This window comes from Topomyia yanbarensis, chromosome 1 (assembly GCF_030247195.1).
Source record: "Topomyia yanbarensis strain Yona2022 chromosome 1, ASM3024719v1, whole genome shotgun sequence".
Taxonomy (NCBI): domain Eukaryota; kingdom Metazoa; phylum Arthropoda; class Insecta; order Diptera; family Culicidae; genus Topomyia; species Topomyia yanbarensis.
In genome coordinates this window covers 129,721,807-129,728,555 of record NC_080670.1, presented here as the reverse complement: position 1 = coordinate 129,728,555, position 6,749 = coordinate 129,721,807, and positions in this window count along the sequence as shown.

Here is a 6,749-nt window from a genome sequence, read left to right as displayed (position 1 = left end):
CCAATACTAGCATAACCAAAACGAATATTCTGTCTTTCCATCGTCTTCATTCTAGTGGCCAGTGCTAGCAAACTTGCATGTTCAGTTTTTGAATAACAACATTCCAACAATATTTTCAAAGAATGTTGCAGATTTGAAAAGAAGGAAGGAAAAGATTTTCACAAATTTAAATTCTTTTGTGTTATTTGTTAGCGCTGATAAAGGCTATTTAGTTTGCTACTAGCAAGGAACTGCACAAACAAATCGGTTTATGCAGTTAAGCAACGGAGGCTGCCAAAAAGTTCGAATAAAAGCATGCGACTAGTGTACTTTGCACGTTCTATATTTTATCAATACTAGAGAGGATTGATAAAATAATTCAAAGAGTAATAGCAACATGCAATTGTGGCAACACTGGTCATGGAATGGTGGGGGAACACGCACATTCGTTTTGGTTACGATGGCATTAGCAGCAGAAAGGAATGGAAAAGCAGTGCACGAAAACGAGCGAGAGAGGATAATTTAAATTCTCTTTCTTTCCACATATCGTATTTCTTACCTACTTGCTGAAAATTATTTATTTTGCACCTTAAATTGGTTATTCTAGTTTAACTCTTATTAGAACACAATTAATTGGTCCTGAAAAGAACCGTTTATTGTTTTATTGCGAAGCATAATTTAGACGCACCCGCGGTTACGATGAGCCAGTTTAATGTATTTGGCCTGAAAGTTACGCGCTTGGCTCACTTTGCAGTCTTGTACAATCTCACGAACCAGACGGTGGAAAGATAGCCTACAGATTAGTTACTCCATTGCCCTTTAGTTGGGGCGAAATTCTTGCAGGGCGACAGCTCCTGATCGGTAGTTGGTTGCGATGGGCCACCAGTAGTTGGGGCACTTTTTCGGAACGTCGTCGTTGCCAACTTCAACTGCTTTCCTCCGGTGAACTTTTGTACTGGCTGCTTGCTAGTACGTGAACGAATGATGAGAAAAACCGACCGACCAATTTTTATGTGCCTTTTCTTTCCGTCCGGCTACCAATACTAGCATAACCAAAACGATTATTCTGTCTTTTCATCGTCTTCAATTCGTGACCAGTGCTAGCAAACTTGCATGTTCAGATTTTCAATAACAACATTCCAACAGAATGTTACAGATTTGAAAAGAAGGAAAATAGTTGGCGAAGGAAAAGATTTTCAGTTTTAAATCCGTTTATCTTATTTGTTAGCGCTGATAAAGGCTATTTAGTTTGCTACTAGCAAGGAGCTGCACAAACAAATCGATTTATGCAGTTAAGCAACGGAGGCTGCCAAAAAGTACGAATAAAAGCATGTGTGTACTTTGCACGTTCTATATTTTATCAATACTATAGAGAAACGATAAAATAATTCAAAGTGTAATAGCAACATGCAATTGTGGCAACGCTGGCCATGGGATGGTGGGGGAATACGCACATTCGTTTTGGTTATGATGGTATTAGCAGCAGAAAGGAATGGAAAAGCAGTGCACGAAAACGAGCGAGAGAGGATAATTTAAATTCTCTTTCTTTCCACATATCGTATTTCTTAGCTGATTTGTATGCGTGGCTCGACTTTGTAGTCCTGTACAATCTCACGAACCAGACACTGGAAGGATCGCCTGCAGATTAGTTGCTTCGTTGACCTTTAATTGTGGCTAATTTCTGGCAGGGCGACAGTTCCTGGTCGATAGTTGGTAGCGATGGGGCTTCTTAACGCAACCAGTAGCTGGGGCACTTCTGCGAACGGCGATAATTGCCAACTGCTTTCCCTCCGGCGGACTTCTAAGCTAACTTGACTGCTTGCTAGTACGATTGTGAACGATTGATGAGAAAAACCGACCGACCGATATTTATATAATCGCTCTAAAATGCACTACAATCGCTTTCTCGCTCGTTCTCGTGCCGTGCATGAGCCTTTTCTTTCCGTCCGGCTTCTAATGGCCTAACCAAAGGAATATGCCGTCTTTCCCCCCACCAACTACTCTCGTCGAGCAACCCAATACGAATAATCATAGGAACAAACATGTAGTGGACCTATATATAAACTTTTCATTATTTTATTGTTCGGTTGATGCACCATATTGATGGCTCTGTGCGGGATGGGCTGAAAATTTTCACTTTTCCGAGTCGTTTTCGAAAGATTTTTCAAAACACATTTTTTTGTTATTAGTGCATGCTATACATACTTCAATTTTTAATACTGCATAGAGGAACATATTTTCAACAAATTGGCCTAAAAATCAAATCATTCTGTTAAGTATGATAAAAGTTATTAACGTTCAAAATCTGACGCGGCGCCGAAGCCGATATTTTGAAACGGGACCCCTATATTGAAAGCTTAAATGCATTCTTCATTAAAAAATATGCTGAGACATAATATAAGCAATACATACTCTTGATATGTAACCGGCGAAAGAAGTTGAATCCCCGTGTGGAGTACAAAAGCTCGGATCGAAATAGTGAATAGGGCGCGCTTTTCAGATGTATGCCCTATACTAGGCCTCTCAGAATCGGTTCTAGCGCGCCCCGAAACTATCCAATATGACCCCACAGATTAAAAAAGATTCACATAAGCAGTTTGTGTATAACGAAGATACTGACAGACGTATGCAGTTATTTTATCTATCATAGAAATCTTTTGGAATGTGAGTAAATTCCCTATAATTTGTTCTGATCACCTAAAAGTATGGGCCAAACGTATTTAAGAATTTATGGGATTTTTTTCATAAAAGCCATTTCAAGTTTATTACTCCTCGCATCTGATAATATTTGTTGTAACTGCATACAGAGCCGCCGGAAGCCCTATTGGTAGTTTGGCAAATTGCACACCTGCGTATGCTGAATACCACACCTAAAAATTCGAAGTAGATATTTCTTTTCTTTATTTGAATGACCCGTTGGGTATACTTTTGGTAGCTGGGATTTTCGTTTTGTTGAAAACAAATTTATATTAACCCTCCGGAAGTCGCGCATATGGTCCACTGAACGAGCAGCCGCTGGTGCCCTAAGACGATTTCGCTAGATTTTTAGAGCAGCATACACTCAGTGAACTAGCGCGACTCCCGGAAGGTTAACCCTAGAACGTTGCACTGGGGTTCAAATTTACCCCACTCCACAGCCGTGTGAAAACGAGAATTCGGCATTTACCGACCTATATATACAGCTTACGTATACTAGGCTAGCTCGTTAGAGTGTAAACATTTGACGAGTTGGCGTCATAGAAATCGTCAGTGAAAACAATTAGATGAAATTCATATATTGTTTGCTGCTAACGGCACCTGATAGATCACAAGGAAGCTATGCCGATGTCCAAAACCTTTGCTGGGAACAGGAAACTACGGTTGGATATGTTTTCTATGGCTTGCAGCCAAATTCCTAATTTTCACTAATAATCACATAGATGCACTGATTATCCACTGTGTCTAGTGTAATTATGGCGTAATTTACGTCAAGAATCCGTCGAACATTATTTTTTCCACCGTAAGAGCTTAAATATTGTCAACTATCAACTTTCGAGAAATCCGTTTGTTTATCTCAACGATTTCTCTGACGTCACCAAAAACTGTCAATTCGCGGAGTAGCAAGCCTCGTTTCTGTGAGCCGTGTATATATATATATATATATATATATATATATATATATATATATATATATATATATATATATATATATATATATATATATATATATATATATATATATATATATATATATATATATATATATATATATATATATATATATATATATATATATATATACGGCTCACAGAAACGAGGCTTGCTACTCCGCGAATTGACAGTTTTTGGTGACTTCAGAGAAATCGTTGAGATAAACAAACGGATTTCTCGAAAGTTGATAGTTGACAATATTTAAGCTCTTACGGTGGAAAAAATAATGTGCGACGGATTCTTGACGTAAATTACGCCATAATTACACTAGACACACTGGATAATCAGTGCATCTATGTGATTATTAGTGAAAATTAGGAATTTGGCTGCAAGCCATAGAAAACATATCCAACCGTAGTTTCCTGTTCCCAGCAAAGGTTTTGGACATCGGCATAGCTTCCTTGTGATCTATCAGGTGCCGTTAGCAGCAAACAATATATGAATTTCATCTAATTGTTTTCACTGACGATTTCTATGACGCCCACTCGTCAAATGTTTACACTCTAACGAGCTAGCCTAGTATATGCAAGCCGTATATATATATATATATATATATATATATATATATATATATATATATATATATATATATATATATATATATATATATATATATATATATATATATATATATATATATATATATATATATATATATATATATATATATATATATATATATATATATATATATATATATATATATATATATATATATATATATATATATATATATATATATATATATATATATATATATATATATATATATATATATATATATATATATATATATATATATATATATATATATATATATATATATATATATATATATATATATATATGTAGAATCTGGTATTATCTGTTGTAACTACATACAGAGCCGCCGAAAGCCCTATTGGAAGTATGGCAAACTGGACACAGTTGAACAGTTTTCGTATGCTGAATGCCACACCTGAAAATATTAAAGTAGATATTTTTTTCTATATCTAAATGACCCGTTGGGTAAACATTTGGTAGTTGGGATTTTTACTCTGTTCAAAACAATAAATTTATAGTAAATTTGACATGTTGTTGAAAAATTAGAAAAAATGTCAAATTTAACCCTAGAACTTATTTATTTTTATTTTTTTACCATTTTTCAGCACGTTTGCACTGAGGTACAAACGTGCTGATCGCAATTTTTGCAGCTAAAAATGTAAACAATATAAATGTATAATATACCATTTTCTTCGTTTTTTGATTGCGAAAACATCTATGTCGTTGAAAGTACGGAAATTATTGAATCAATGATACATAACCCAAGTAGCACGCTTTGTTACTGTATAGTATTTGTAACTCTCTTGGTAACAACTATGTTATGGAAAAAGCGCACATTGTTTGTATGTTGTGCAACATGTTCCTAATTGCAGCAAAATAATGAAAACAATAGCTGTGCCATTTGTCGAGCACTCGGTAGTTGAACAGTTCTGTTTTAGGGTGGAATGGCAAACAAAGAGGCATTTGCAACTTGTTAGACTGTTTGTGCAAGTTAGCAAAGTTTCTGATTAGTTTCACAACTGTTATTGATGTTTGCATACTTAACACTATTGGCCAGCTCTATAGTTGCATAGTTGCACAATCAGTTTAAAAACCCTTCGAAATTATTTTCAGATATATCCAACAATATAAAACATTGTGTAGCAGTTGTGCAACATTTAAAACTTTCAACAAGTTGCAATTGCTACTTGGGAAATTAGCTTATCCCAGGTCGGTAAATGCCGAATTCTCGTTTTCACACGACTGTGCAGTGGGGTAAATTTGTACCCCAGTGCAACGTTCTAGGGTTAACCTTCCGGGAGTCGTGCTAGTGCACTGAGTATATGCTGCTCTAAAAATCTAGCGAACTCGTCTTATGGCACCAGCGGCTGCTCGTTCAGTGGACCATATGCGCGACTTCCGGAGGGTTAATATAAATTTGTTTTCAACAAAACGAAAATCCCAGCTACCAAAAGTATACCCAACGGGTCATTCAAATAAAGAAAAGAAATATCTACTTCGAATTTTTAGGTGTGGTATTCAGCATACGCAGGTGTGCCATTTGCCAAACTACCAATAGGGCTTCCGGCGGCTCTGTATGCAGTTACAACAAATATTATCAGATGCGAGGATTAATAAACTTGAAATGGCTTTTATGAAAAAAAATCCCATAAATTCTTAAATACGTTTGGCCCATACTTTTAGGTGATCAGAACAAATTATAGGGAATTTACTCGCATTCCAAAAGATTTCTATGATAGATAAAATAACTGCATACGTCTGTCAGTATCTTCGTTATACACAAACTGCTTATGTGAATCTTTTTTAATCTGTGGAGTCATATTGGATAGTTTCGGGCGCGCTAGAACCGATTCTGAGAGGCCTAGTATAGGGCATACATCTGAAAAGCGCGCCCTATTCACTATTTCGATCCGAGCTTTTGTACTCCACACGGGGATTCAACTTCTTTCGCCGGTTACATATCAAGAGTATGTATTGCTTATATTATGTCTCAGCATATTTTTTTTATAATATTGACTATATATAGGCTCAATACGGGCGCCTATAATGCATTCGGAGGATAATTATGGGATTTGATTGAAAGCCGAAGCTATCAATTATAATTATAGTATCATTTTAAAACGCTAACATCTATTTCAATTGTTTGGCCATTTGATACTAAAAGAAACACCAACATTTTTTTCGATATAATCATGATTGCTTTTCCGATAACTTTACTGTTACGTTCGAAAACATTTACAGTCGATTCCAAAATATTTGAAAGACAATTTCGTAAAGTATCAGCAAGCATTGCGTCTCAATCAATAGTCAAATTAGTTTCTCGCATATCAATTCAACTCAAAAGTGAATAGCATAATTTTGATGCTAGTGCATCAATAAATGTAAAATGTGCCGCAATAGCTGGAAATCATAGAATGTTTGGCACCCTTCCCATGCCCTCGCCATTTTCATTTCTCTCTCCTTCTTTCTCGCGCCGCTCACCGAAAGGAGAGCACAAACTCTCACTGGATGGAAATTTTTACAATAGGCGCGTCCTA